This window comes from Saccopteryx bilineata, chromosome 6, assembly GCF_036850765.1.
Source record: "Saccopteryx bilineata isolate mSacBil1 chromosome 6, mSacBil1_pri_phased_curated, whole genome shotgun sequence".
Taxonomy (NCBI): Eukaryota; Metazoa; Chordata; class Mammalia; order Chiroptera; family Emballonuridae; genus Saccopteryx; species Saccopteryx bilineata.
In genome coordinates, this window is record NC_089495.1 from 71205551 (window position 1) to 71221335 (window position 15785).

The 15785-nt window shown below is 39.5% G+C and overlaps 1 non-coding gene across 1 annotated transcript; it reads left to right on the forward strand.

Moving 5' to 3' along the window:
* Positions 1-6097: 6097 nt before the first annotated feature.
* On the forward strand, positions 6098-6291 carry LOC136309657 (U2 spliceosomal RNA). The gene has a single exon (XR_010726345.1). It is a non-coding gene; the product is annotated as a U2 spliceosomal RNA (small nuclear RNA).
* The last annotated feature ends 9494 nt before the right edge of the window (positions 6292-15785 follow it).

Below are 15785 nucleotides of genomic sequence, written 5' to 3' on the forward strand. Positions count from 1 at the left end.
TATGTATATGTTCAATAAAAAATATATTTAACTCTTGGAATATAATATTTAGAAAATGTCCTAGAAAATAAAAATATATAGACAAAAATAGAAATAAAAAGAGTAAGAAAATTAAGAAATTATTCAAGAGTTTCAATATAAAATGAGCAGACATTTCAGAGTGAATGAGTGAGTTAGTTCTAAGAAATGGAGAGAGGGAAAATAGTAAGGCTATAACACAAAATAATTTTCCAGAATTAAAGAATTCAAATTTTTAGGTTTAAAGAGGCTCACTATCCTGAATGATCAGTATCATGAACAAACAAAAGATAAAAAAGAAAGGCATGAACATTACTATGAAATTTCAGAACACTGGGGATAAAAAAAATGATCTAAATCTCCTAGAAGAAAAAAACAACAACACAGGTTAAATATGGAGGATTATGAATGAAAATTACATTAAACTTTCAAAGTGACATTAGAAGTCAGATGACAATGAAAAAAACCTGTCAAAATTATGAAGAAAATGAATTTTCATCTTGCAAATTGTATACCAGGCTATGGCTTAGTATATAGTACATATTAATTTTGGTAATAAAGTAAAAATATTTTTTAGACTTATAAGGTGTCAAAAAATGTCTCAGGAAGCTACTGGAAGGTGTTCTCTGTTGAAGTAATGAAATAAACCAAAGTAAAAGGTAAGATGCAGGAAACAGGGGATCTCACATACAGCCATTCCCAGGACAATAATAAAAGTTTGCAGACCCATAGCTATGCATCTAGTTCTAAGCATAAATAGTACAAACTGGAGTAGGTGGACACAGGGATTCAGAAGGAAAAGAAGATAACTTCACATATTTATGTGGAAAATAGCAGTGAGAGAGATTGAAAAGTGTAGGGAGAATTAGTGAAAGAAAAACATATGAATAAATAAAGCAATTACTAACTCAAAAACAACAGTTATGCAAAAAATATGACAGAATAGAGAAGACAAGATGGCGATAGAGTAGGTGGACATACCAACCTCCACCTCCCAGAACCAAAGTGGATTACAAACTAATTTTAAGAACTGTCATCTGGAAAAACCAACTTTGGACTAAACTAAGAGGACTCTTCAATCAAGGAGCACTGAAGAAGCCACACTGAGACTGGTAGGAAAAGCAGAAAAATGGAGAGGGCTGACCAGCTCCCTGGAGCGAACGGCAGCCAGGAGAGACTCGCGTGGCAGAAAGTGAGTTTAGCAGAGAGGGGAGGGTCCTGAATCCCAGGAACAAAGCCCCAGCCTGCAGCCCCAGAGCCTAGAAGAGGTGTATGGACAGTATTTAGCTGGAAACAAGTCAGGATAATTTTTGTGAGAAAGAGACTGATTTCTCAGACCCAGGATTCTTCTTAAAGGGACCATGCAGAACACCTCTCTCACAACCACTCACCTGGGGTTCTGCGGGACGGAGAGAGAGGAGAGGACCAGAGTAGCAGGAAGATAGTGTAATCTAGGAGGCACAGGGAGAAACATTTTGGGAGACAGCCACCCTAACCCCTGGGATGAGTCACTCCCCAAATCTGAAGTGAATATTTCCCCTGGAAACAGCAATACCAGCAAAGGGAAGCAGGACACCAGCCAAACAAGCTCTCCCGGGGCACTCAGAGCAGAGTCGCTTAGAAGGAGGGAGCTTCCAGGGCTACAGTAGTGAGTCTTAGGGTCTGAGCTGCAAGGCCCTCATCCACAAGGCTGAGGGCTCACCCGATGGTGGGCGGCGGTGGGATGCGGAAGTGCAGTTCTGTCAGCAAGGGTGGAAGCTGGCTGGCCACCACTGGGCCCAGGTATGAGCTCAGTCTTGCCCGGCTGGGGAGGAGGGGGTGTGCAAAAGTGGTCAAACCCAGCTGCGGGCTGTCTGTAATCCAGCCTGCAGGGGAAGGGCGGGAACTGCAGAAGGGGTGGAGACCCACGCTTGAGCAAGGGCGCAGGAGCACATCCCTGCCCCACTTGCAGAATCGAAGATTGTGGCCTGACTTGGGAGCTGGCTCCTCCTGCGGGGGTGGAGCCAAAAACCCAGAACAGGCAGAGACCCGCTACTGAGCGTGGGCACGCAGTCCCACCCGGCCTGTGGAGCCAAGGCTTACAGACATCCCACGAGCAGGCTCCTCCTGCAAGGGTGGGGCGAAAGCCCGGAAACAGGTGGAGACCCACAGCTGAGCAAAGGTGCTTGCCCCTGCCCTCAGGGCCGAGCATAATGCCACCCATGGGGGCAGGGAAAAGGCTAAGGCCACCAAGGCTTGTACACCTGAGCACGTGATCACAGCCACTCCCATGAAGGAAAGGCGGAAACCACAGCAACAGCCCCAGTGGGCAGGCACCGGCAACGCCTATACCCAAATGCCCTAGGCAGCAACAGCAGAGGGGGTGGCGGGCCTGCAGACATACCATACCTAGGGAACAGAGGCCATACCCAGTGGACACCAGTGGCCAAAATCCTCTTTTACAAAGAGAAAATGAGAAGGCAGAGAAATGCAACACAAATGAATCAAGAGAAATCCCCAGAAAAGGACCTGAATGAATCAGATATAACAAAATTACCAAATGCAGAGTTTAAAATAATGATTGTTAGGATGCTCAAAGATATTAGAACAACAATAGATGGTCATTATGAACACCTAAATAAAGAGATAGCAAATATAAAAAAGGACATTGAAATAATAAAAAAAAAACAGTCAGAAATGACAAATACAATATTAGAAATGAAGAACACAATGGAAGGAATTAAAAGCAGGATGGATAAAGCTGAGAATCGAATCAGTGAGTTAGAGGACACAATAAATAAAGGCACAGAAGCAGAGCAGAAAAAAGAAAAGAGACTCAAAAAGTCTGAAGAATGTAAGAGAGCTCTGTGACAACATGAAGAGAAATAACATCCGCATCATAGGGGTTCCTGAAGAAGAAGAGAAAGAACAAGGGACAGAGACTTTTTCAAGTATATCATAGCTGAAAACTTCCCTCAATTAAGGCAGGAAAACATCTCATATGTTCAAGAAGCACAGAGAACTCCATTAAGGAGAAACCCAAGAAATCAACACCAAGACACATCATAATTAAAACACCAAATCTCAGTGATAAAGAGAAAATATTAAAAGCTGCTAGAGAAAAAAATGACAATCACCTACAAAGGAGCCCCCATAAGGATGACTTCCAACTTCTCAACAGAAACACTTGAGGCCAGAAAGGAATGGCAAGAAATATTCAAAGTAATGCAGAACAAGAGCCTACAACCAAGACTACTTTATCCAGCAAGGGTATCATTTAAAATTGAAGGAGAAATAAAAAGCTTTCCAGACAAAAAAATACTCAAGGAATTCACTACAACCAAACCAAGGCTGCAAGAAATGCTAAGGGGCCTGTTGTAAACAGAGCAAAGGAGTAAAAAGAATATAGCAAAAGAGGAATACAGTTTTAAAGAATAAGATGGCAACAAACAATTACATATCAATAATAACCTTAAATGTAAATGGATTAAATGATCCAATCAAAAGACATAGGGTATCTGCGTGGATAAGAAAACAGGACCCATATATATGGTGTTTACAAGAGACACACTTTAAAACAAAAGATGCACATAGACTGAAGATAAAAGGATAGAAAAAAATATATAAAAGCTGGGGTAGCATTACTTATATCAGACAAAATGGACTTTAAAACAAAGACTATAGTAAGAGATAAAGAAGGTCACTACATAATGATAAAGGGAGCAATCCAACAGGAAGATATAACTGTTATAAATATCTACGCACCTAATATAGGAGCACCTAAATATATAAAGCAGACTTTGATGGATTTAAAGGGCGAGATCAACAGCAATACTATAATAGTAGGGGATTTCAATACCCCATTAACATCACTAGATAGATCCTCAAGAAAGAAAATTGACAAAGAAACAGCAGACTTAAAGGACATACTAGATCAACTGGATTTAATAGATATCTTCAGAACCTTTCACCCTAAAGCAGCAGAATATACATTCTTTTCAAGTGCTCATGGTACATTCTCTAGAATAGACCACATGTTAGGGCACAAAAACGATCTCAACAAATTTAAGAAGATTGAAATCATATCGAGCACTTTCTCTGATCACAATGGCATGAAACTAGAAATCAACCACAACAGAAAAACTGAAAAATACTCAAACACTTGGAAACTAAATAGCATGTTATTAAATAACGAATGAATAAACACAGAGATCAAAGAAAAAATTAAAAAATTCCTAGAAATGAATGATAATGAGCATACAACAACTCAAAATTTATGGGACACAACAAAAACCGTCCTGTGTGGGAAGTTCATAGCATTACAGGCATACCTTAAGAAGCTAGAAAAAACTCAAATAAACAACTTGACCCTACATCTAAAAGAACTAGAAAAAGAACAGCAAGTAAAGCCCAGAGCTAGTAGAAGGAAGGAAATAATAAAGATCAGAGCAGAAATAAATGACATAGAGGCTAAAGAAACAACAGAGGATCAATGAAACCAGGAGCTGGTTCTTTGAAAAGGTAAACAAGATCATGAGCCTTTAACCAGACTCACCAAGAAAAAAAGAGTGAGGACTCAAATAAATAAAATTAGAAATGAGAGTGGAGAAATAACAACTGACACAACATAAATACAAAATATTGTAAGAAAATACTATGAAGAACTGTACACCAAAAAACTAGACAACCTAGATGAAATGGACAAATTCCTTGAAACATATAATCTTCCAAAAATTAATCTGGAAGAATCAGAAAACCTAAACAGACCAGTTACAACAAATGAAATTGAAACAGTTATCAAAAATCTCCCAAAAAAGAAAAGTCCTGGGCCTGATGGCTTCAGAAGTGAATTCTATCAAATATTCAAAGAACTAACTCCTATCCTTCTCAAGCTATTTTAAAAAATTCAAGAGGAAGGAAGACTTCCAAACTCCTTTTATGAGGCGAGCATAATTCTGATTCCAAAACCAGGCAAAGACAACACAAAAAAAGAAAATTATAGCCAATATCCTTGATGAATTTAGATGCTAAAATCCTCAACAGATCATTAGCAAACCAATCCAGCAATATATGAAAAAAATCATACACCATGATCTAGTGGGATTTATCCTTGGGAGGCAAGGCTGGTACAATATTTGCAAATCAATCAATGTGATTCATCACATAAACAAAGGAAGGACAAAAACCACATGATAATTTCAATAGATGCAGAAAAAGCATTTGATAAAGTCCAGCACCCATTCATGATCAAAACTCTCAGCAAAGTGGGAATACAGGGAACATACCTCAACATGATAAAGGCCATCTATGACAAACCCACAGCCAACATCATACTAAATGGGCAAAAATTAAAAGCAATTCCCTTAAGATCAGGAACAAGGCAGGGTGCCCCCTTTCACCACTCTTATTCAACATAGTTCTGGAAGTCCTAGCCACAGCAATCAGACAAGAAAAAGAAATAAAAGGCATCCAAATTTGAAAAGAAGAAGTAAAACTATCATTACTTGCAGATGATATGATATTGTATCATATATATTAAACCCTGAAGTCACAGTAAAAAAACTACTAGACCTGATAAATGAATTCAGCAAGGTGGCAGGATATAAAATTAATACTCAGAAATCAGAGGCATTTTTATACACTAACAATGAACTGTCAGAAAGAGAAATTAAGGAATCAATCCCCTTTACCATTGCAACCAAAAAAATAAAGTACCTAGAAATAAATTTAACCAGGGAGATTAAAGACTTGTACTCGGAAAATTATAAAACATTGATAAAAAAATCAGGGAAGATACAAACAAGTGGAAGTATATACCATGCTCATGGTTAGAAAGAATAAACAACATTAAAATGTCTATATTACCCAAAGCAATTTATAAATTTAATGCAATACTGATTAAAATACCAATGACTTACTTCATAGATATAGAACACATATTCCAAAAATTTATATGGAACTAGAAGAGAACACGAATAGCCTCAGCAATCTTGAAAAGGAAGAATAAAGTAGGAGGTATCATACATCAGGATATCAAGTTATATTATAAGGCCATTGCACTCAAAACAGCCTGGTACTGGCATTAGAACAGGTATATAACATCGCTTCTCGGCCTTTTGGCTAAGATCAAGTGTAGTATCTGTTCTTATCAGTTTAATATCTGATATGTCCTCTTTCTGAGGACAATATATTAAATGGATTTTTGGAATTGAGAGATGGAATAAGAAATTGCTCTGTCCACTCCACGCATCGACCTGGTATTGCAGAACAGGTATATTGATCAATGGAAGAGAACTGAGAACCCAGAAATAAACCCACACTTTTATGAACAACTGATATTTGACAAAGGAGGTAAGAGCATACATTGGAGCAAAGTCAGCCTCTTCAACAAATGGTGTTGGGAAAATTGGACAGCTTCTTGCAAAAAAATGAAACTATACCACCAACTTACACCACTCACAAAAATAAACTCAAAATGGATAAAAGACTTAAATGTAAGCCATAAAACCATAAGCATCTTAGAAGAAAACATAGGCAGTAAGCTCTCTGACATCTCTTGCAGCAATATATTTGCCAATTTGTCTCCACAGGCAAGTGAAATAAAAGACAGGATAAACAAATGGGACTATATCAAACTAAAAAGCTTTTGCACAGCTAAAGACAATAAGAACAGAATAAAAAGACAAACTACACAATGGGAGAATATATTTGACAATGCAGCTGATAAGGGGTTAATAACCAAAATTTATAAAGAACTTGTAAAACTTAATACCAGGAAGACAAACAATCCGATCCAAAAATGGGCAAAAGAAATGAATAGACACTTCTCCAAAGAAGACATACAGATGGCCAATAGGCATATGAAAAAATGCTCAACATCACAAATCATTAGAGAAATGCAAATTAAAACCACAATGAGATATCACCTCACACCAGTCAGAATGGCGCTCATCAACAAAACAACACAGAATCAGTGCTGGCGAGGATGTGGAGAAAAGGGAACCCTCCTGCACTGCTGGTGGGAATGCAGACTGGTGCAGCCACTATGGAAAACAGTATAGAGATTCCTCAAGAAATTAAAAATCAAATTGCCTTTTGACCCAGCTATACCACTTTTAGGAATATACCCCAAGAACACTATAGCACTGTTTGAGAGAAGAAATGCACCCCCATGTTTATGGCAGCATTGTTCACAATAATGAAGATCTGGAAACAGCCCAAGTGTCCATCAGTGGACGAGTAGATTAAAAAGCTTTGGTACATATATACTATGGAATACTACTCAGCCATAAGAAATGATGACATCGGGTCATTTACAACAACATGGATGGACCTTGATAACATTATACTGAGCGAAATAAGGAAATCAGAAAAAACTAAGAACTATATGATTCCATACATAGGTGGGACATAAAAATGAGATTCAGAGACATGGACAAGAGTGTGGGAGTTACAGGGTGGGGGGGAGGGGAGAGAGGGGGTTGGGGGAGGGGAGGGGCACAAAGAAAATTAGTTAGAAGGTGATGGAAGACAATTGGACTTTGGGTGATGGAAATGCAGCATAAACAAATGTCAAAATTACCTAGAAATGTTTTCTCTGAACATATGTACCCTGATTTATCAATGTCACCCCATTAAAATTAATCAAAAAAGAAAAAAAATTTGTCTCACGGCTAATTCAGGCAGTTAGAAGAATAGTATAAAGATACTAATTCTGCTTCTCAGGCCACATCCTGCAAAAGGATCCTCAAGAAAATTGGTGATTTGGGTCCTCTGATTTTGCCAATTGGATTTAAAAAAATAGGTCAGGAATGCCCTGAAATGGAACTAACAATACAAGGACATAAATTTAAAGGACGTTTAGATACTGAAGCTGATGTATCGTTTATTGCTAAGCTACATTGGCCTCCTTCCTGGCCCACTCATGCAGCAGCTACAGAATTACAAGGTATAGGGCAGAGTAAATCTCCTCAACAAAGTTCTAGTTTTTTATATTGGGAAGATTAAGAAGATCATTCTGGATTTTTTAAGCCTTATGTGCTCCCTGGATAGCCAGTTAATTTGTGGGATAGAGATGTTTTGAAAAATACAGGAGCATTGCTTGTCAGTCCTAAGGGTTTACTCAGTACTCAGTTGCTTGATTGGGGATTTTTGCCCACCAAGGTACTAGGGAAAGAACAGTGAGGAATTCTCACCCCCATAGAAGTGGCTCCCAACACCAGAAGGTGTGAATTAGGATATCAAAATTTAGCATAGGGGCCTTGGTAGCTCCTGCTACCCCAATAATGCATTGTGCAGAACCAATTACTTGGAAATCAGATAATCCTGTATGGGTAGTCCAATGGCCCCTTTCTCAGGAGCAACTTAGGGCAGCTACTCAATTGGTACAAGAGCAGCTACAGCTTGGGCACATTGAACCATCTAATAGCCCATGAAATACACTTGCATATTTTGATCTTGTCGCCTCCTTGATTATCAAGGGGCATAGGTGACCCTTACAGCTTATAGGTTTTGAGCCTCAAAATCATTGTTGTTCCTTTTTTTAAAGGATCAACAACAATGGCTCTGGGAAACTTCCACTAAATGGCAAATCACTTTTGCAAATCAATGGACAACTTTATACTAAAACAGTCAACTTTAAATCAGCTCAAAGACTAGAATTATATGCCATTATCATGGCTTTTCAGCATTTGCCATATTCCTCCTTTAATCTATATACAGACAGCAAATATTTACTTATGGTTGTTTCCACTATAAAGACTGCTGTTTTAGGGACAACTGCTGATGAACTATTTCAGCAGTTCGTCCTTCTTCGAAGACTTGTATGTCAACATAGAGCTCCATGTTTTATAGGACATACTCAAGCTCACTCTATGCTCCCTGGAGCTTTAGCACAAGGTAATGCCCTCGTTGATCAAGCTACCAAAAAGAAAATTATGTGGAGCAACCATGACAGATCGAGCAATTCAGTCTCATACTATTCATCACCAGAACGCTGCAGCCCTGTGTAAACAGTTTCAACTTACATGGGAAGCAGCATGGCAGATTGGTAAATCCTGTCCAAGGTGTCCTGTTCTACAATCTGTCCCTTCATTTGGTGTTAATCCTCAAGGACTCCTATCAGGACAACTTTGGCAAATGGATGTTACTCATAAACCTTCACTTGGAAAACAGTCCTATGTCCACGTTACAGTGGATACTTATTCTGGATTTATAGTAACCTCTGCCAGAACAGGAGAGGCTGCTAAGCATGTTATAGCTCATTGTCTGTATGCATTTTTCTATTATTGCATTTCCTAAACTGGTTAAAACTGACAATGCTCCTGCATATGTAGCAAAAACATTTACTGTATTTTGTCAAACCTTTCGAATTATGGGTATTTCTTACAATCTTTTTTTAAATTTTTATTTGTTTATTCATTTTATAGAAGAGAGAGAGAGAGAGAGAGAGAGAGAGAGAGAAGGAGGGAACCAGCGACCTCAGTGTTCCAGGTCGACGCTCGATCCACTGCGCAACCACAGGTCAGGCCCCTTACAATCTTTAAAGTCAAGGTATTATTAAAGTGTACACAGCAAATATTTTAAGGTCAATTTTAAAAAAATTAAAAGGGGGGAGTCATATCCTGGAACTCCTACGGGTCTACCATATCATGCTTTTTACTTAAAAAATTTTAAATTTCTTTTGAATGCTGATGAACAGGAGAAGCCAAATCTTTTTCTTCTGTAAACTTCTACCTTCTTTTATTTGATCCAGCTAATAACACTGGTTTGTCTTTTTCCAAATATCTCCAGATATACAAAAAAGGTTTATATAGGCAGATGGGTATCCTCAAACCCCTCAGCGAGATCTTCTGAGCATGGCTTTTAAGGTACCAAGAGGCAGAAAACCCCCAATAGAGATCAGGTGAACTACCAGCTTTTAGGATACGCCCTTAAAGGCTCCAACGCCCCAAAGGGGTCTCATAGGATTCCATCTGGGTCCTGCTTCAATAGCGTAAAGGAAGGTCATTGAGCTAAAGCCTGCCAGGCTTACATGCCTTTGCTGTCAGGAAGAAGAAACACTGGAAATTAGGCTTCCCCCTCACTCCTCTAAGGGAGGGTTCAGTCTCTTCCAGCCCTGCTCCAGCCATTTATGACCTATCCTTGCCCAGAATTCTGGGGTTTGCCACTGAAGGCTGAAGGTGCGCAGGGCCGTCGGCCCCATCTACGACACTGTGGATGAGCCTAGGTTATTTATTCCAAGAAGCAGGTAAACTGATCTCATTTGCATAAGGGCCACTTAACTAGGTCTTGCCTGAATAGTCAGTTTTTTTATTCTTCCCTCAAAGATTTCTGTTGTGGGTGTTGACAGTTCTGTTTTTTGTTGGTTTGTTTAATATATAGTGTTTTCTTTATTCCTCCTACCTCACTGCCCCACTCATATTTCAGGCTGGGACCTACTCCTAATTTAGAGCTCTCTTTCTCCCCTTTGTCAACTTGTATTATGAATCTACCTTTGCCACCCAGCTTAGTGTATCCCAAGGTTCTCTCCAACCACGCCTCTGTTGCAGAGCTCCAGGAAAAAGCACCCTGGTCTCATCTCTCCAGGCAGAGGAGAACAGAAGCTCCATCTCACACATGCTGCAGATGGCTTTTCCAGTCTACCTGAATCATTACCAGCTAGAAGCAGCGGTCATTGGGACTTGGATGTAAGCTGCAAAGTATAGAACTGTGACAACAATTCCAGTGCCATGCGGACTTTTCCTGGATGTGGACTTTTCCTGGACTCCTGGTCCTCGTGATAGCTTCTAATGGACTGAACTGGGGTTGGGTTGCATTTGCAGGGATCTGCAATGGTGTTGGTGCCAACTTGAACTTGGTGAACATGTTAAGGACACTACTCTTTTATGAATTCTTGCTGTATTGGCCAAGAGTTTGCTTATAGGCTTTAATCACTGTAAAAAAAATTCAACCAGAAACAGAAAAACCTATACTTGGAGCTTCCAGATTCTTCGCAATACACCCAAAGGTATGATTGAGTGAAAAATTGGCTAAATATATAACCAAACCCCGAAGGAAATAGGGAGTAAGAAATGCTCCGCCTTCCTCACTAACCTAAACAGGGCGGCTTTTCTCTGGTAACTGTGAATATAGAAACTGAGGCGGGCAAAGGGGGTGAATAGATCCAGGCCGCCCGCAGCAAAAACGGCCGAACCAGGCTGTGGCTCAGAGATCCAAGCCGAGGAAAAGCTGATCCTGTGGCAACCCGGGCAATACAAGCTAACACTCGCGCCAAACCCAAACAAAGAAAGACAAGCGGAGCGGCCATTTTACCCGGTCTCCTGGTCGGTGCGCAGTTAGTGGAAGAGAGATTTCTTCCTAAGCCGCGGAAGTGGGTGCCCGTGTTGCCCCACGGAGAGGCAGGGTCAGAGGCCTTTCTGTGGGCTGAGGGCAGAGTCTCTGGGCAGCCCCAGCGCCCTGGGAAAGCCACGCACGGGAGGGAGTGAGAACTAATCCCAACGGTGGAGATTTTCCGTGCTGGAGGCTGTTTCACTCAGAGGGAAACGCGGCCGGCCTCATATCCTGGTTTGCGCGCGCAGATAAGGAGTGAGCGATTCCTCCGAGTGCCTCGGCAGTGCGCGCCCGTGTTATCGCACAGAGGGGCAGAGTCAGGGGCCTTTGTGTGGGCCAAAGCGGAATCTCGGGCCGCCCCAGCGCCTTGCAAAAGCCGCACACGGGGACGGAGCGAGACTCAATTCCAACGCTGCAACTTTTCCCTGCGGTTGGGGGTTTCACTCAGAGCGTGAGACTGCTGGCCGGATATCCTGGTTGCAGACAGTGAGTGAGAGTTTCCTCCAAGCGCCCCGGAAGTGGGCGCCCGCTTGTGTTACCGGATAGAGTGGCAGAGCCAGAGGTCTTCGAGTGGGCGGAAAGCCCGCCTGATTATGCTAGGCAGCTCTGACTGACTGAGCCTTACCCAGAGCCCTGTGCTGAGTGGAAATAGAGTGGGGAGTTGCCAGCAATTTGAGCCTCTTACTATCCAGGCAGAGGCAGGCAGCAACCCCATACCTGGACTATCAGGCTACTAATTGAGGAGGAAAGACTAGGAGAAAGGCTCAGAACACGGACTCTCTCACTGTCGGAGCCTATAAATGCTAATGAGCCTCGACTCCCAACGAGAATAAAGCACAATACATGACATTGCCATAGAGACTTATCAACTGCAAACCTCTACCTGAGCGTGCCAAAGGGGCAGAACCCGGGGTACAGAGTCACCGACCAGGAAGAGGGAGAGAAAAGAAAAAAGCAAGAAGATAACCTCTCAAATCAAGAATAATCTGCAGACTTTATAACCTATCCATTTTATTATATTTGTTCGTTTGTTTCTCTTATCTTCATTCTTGAGACTTTTTTTTTCCTCCTCCAATTTGGCCGATTAACTCTCTACCGGTCTTACTCTCTCCTCTCCTTGAACTACACTACCCATAAGTGTTACATCTCCCATTATCATTTCTCTTCTCTTCCTTTCTCTCTATGAGGGTTGCACTCCAAAACCCTTAACTCTCTCTCTCTCTCCTTTCTTTTTTCTTCTTTTAGTGGTTCCCTCTTTTTTTCTCTCTCTCTCTTTCTTTTCTCCCTCTATATTAGTTTCTTCCTTTCTCCTTTACATCTCCTCTCATTCAAACCTCAATAACAAACAAATTATCTTATCTGGGACTCAAACCTATGTTTGTGGCATTTTGGGGGGTTTTTACTTCACCTTTTTAACTCACTAGCAGTGCTCCCATCCCTGGCTCTCCATATTATCTAGTTCTTGTTCCACTAAATACAATAGTAAGTTTTTAATTTGTCCCCCCATTTTTCCATTTTCCTCTTATCCTCTCATCATAACTCTTAGAAAACCAACACCTAAAAGCAAATCATTTTATTCTTGACCCAAATTTTTTCCTTATTTGCTTTTTGTGGGTCCATACGCTCTTTTTTTTTTTCTTTTTTTTTTTCTTTTTTTTCCTTTTTTTTTTTTTTTTCTTTCTCTCTTTTTTGCCCCTTTATTACTTTTCCCCAATTCAGGCCCTCCATCACAGGCATTGTTTGTTATAACTCACAGTCCACCACAAGATTTTCTCAAGAAAGAGGGGAGAGGAGAGGAGAGGAAAAAAAGAGGGGGGGAATAATTTCCTTTTTTAAAAATTTTTATTTTATTTTATTTTTCTTTATTTCATTATTAATTTTTTTTAAAAAAAACAACTCTTTTCGATTTGTTATTTTTTATTTTTTTTAACTTTTTATTCTTTATTAATCTCATTAATACTATCAACAAAACCACCCTCAGATGCCATTAAGGAAGAGAAAAATCGAATATCATGGATACAAAAGAAAGAGAGGTAACACAGCTAGATGAGGAAAAAATCTATGGAGAAAAAATTTAATATATTGGAAACCTTGGAGCTAAATGACAGAGAATTCAAGATAGAAATCCTAAAAATCCTCCGAGATATACAAGAAAACACAGAAAGGCAATATAGGGAAATCAGAAAACAACTCCATGAACACAAAGAATATATGTCCAAGGAAAATTGAAACTATAAAAACAAATCAAACAGAGATGAAAAACTCAATTCACGAGCTGAAAAACGAAGTAACAAGCTTAGCTAATAGAACAGGTCAGATAGAAGAGAGGATTAGTGAAATAGAAGACAAGCAACTTGAGGCACAACAGAGAGAAGAAGAAAGGACTCAAAAATTAAAAAAAAATGAGATAGCCCTACAAGAATTATCTGACTCCATCAAAAAGAATAACATAAGAATAATAGGTATATCAGAGGGAGAAGAGAGAGAAATGGAATGGAGAACATACTTAAACAAATAATTGATGAGAACTTCCCAAGCCTGTGGAAAGAACTAAAGCCTCAAGTTCAAGAAGCAAACAGAACTCCAGTTTTCTTAACCCAACAAACCTACTCCAAGGCATATCATAATGAAATTGACACAAACCAACAGCAAAGAAAAAATTCTCAAGGCAGCCAGGGAAAAGAAGAATACAACATATAAAGGAAGGCCCATTAGATTATCATCAGATTTCTCAGCAGAAACTCTACAAGCTAGAAGAGAGTGGACCCCAATATTTAAAGTCCTGAAAGGAGAGGAACTTTCAGCCACGAATACTATACCCATCAAAGCTATCCTTCAAATACGAAGGAGAAATAAAAACATTCACAGATACAGAAAAGATGAGGGAATTATCATCAGAAAACCCCCACTCCAGGAATTACTAAAGGGGGGTTCTCCAATCAGATACAAAGAACAAAAAAAAAACAGAGCCACAAGTAAAAGCTCCAAGAAGAACACAATAAAACCAAATTTAAACTGTGACAACAACAAAAAGAAAGAGGGGGAGAAGACGGAGATTAACAGTAGCAAAGGACGATGGAGTGCAAAAGTACTCACAAAATAGTTTCGCTACAATGAACAGGGTAGGGACCCTTTTCATTACTCAAAGGTAACCACCATTGAAAAAACCACCACAGAAGCACATGAGATAAAAAAGATAGCAACAGAGGAAAGATGTATGGAATACAACCAAATAAAACAAAAGATAGAAAAACGAAAGAGAAGGATCAAACAAGACACAAAACTAACAGAAAGCAAGATATAAAATGGCAATAGGGAACTCACAAGTATCAATAATTACACTAAATGTAAATGGATTAAACTCACCAATAAAAAGGCACAGAGTAGCAGAATGGATTAAAAAAGAAAATCCAACTGTATGCTGCCTACAGGAAACTCATCTAAGTAACAAGGATAAAACAAATTCAAAGTGAAAGGCTGGAAAACAATACTCCAAGCAAATAACATCCAAAAAAAAGCAGGTGTAGCAATACTCATATCGGATAATGCTGACTACAAGACAGGAAAAGTACTTAGAGACAAAAATGGCCATTTCATAATGGCTAAGGGGACACTGAATCAAGAAGACATAACAATTCTTAATATATATGCACCAAACCAAGGAGCACCAAAATATATAAGACAGCTACTTATTGATCTTAAAACAAAAACTGACAAAAATACAATCATACTTGGAGACCTCAATACACCGCTGACGGCTCTAGATCGGTCATCCAAACAGAGAATCAACAAAGACATAGTGGCCTTAAACAAAACACTAGAGCACCTGGATATGATAGACATCTACAGGACATTTCATCCCAAAGTGACTGAGTATACATTTTTCTCCAGTGTACATGGATCATTCTCAAGAATTGACCATATGTTGGGCCACAAAAACAATATCAGCAAATTCAGAAAAATTGAAGTTGTACCAAGCATATTTTCTGATCATAAAGCCTTGAAACTAGAATTCAACTGCAAAAAAGAGGAAAAAAATCCACAAAAATGTGGAAACTAAACAACATACTTTAAAAAATGAATGGGTCAAAGAAGAAATAAGTGCAGAGATCAAAAGATATATACAGACTAATGAAAATGACAATACGACATATCAGAATCTATGGGATGCAGCAAAAGCAGTGATAAGAGGGAAGTTCATATCGCTTCAGGCATATATGAAACAAACAAGAGAGAGCCCAAGTGAACCACTTAACTTCACACCTTAAGGAACTAGAAAAAGAAGAACAAAGACAACCAAAAACCAGCTGAAGAAAGGAGATAATAAAAATCAGAGCAGAAATAAATGAATTAGAGAACAGAAAAAACTATAGAAAAAATTAATAGAACAAGGAGCTGGTTCTTTGAAAAGATCAACAAAATTGACAAACCCTTGGCAAGACTTACCAAGGAAAAAG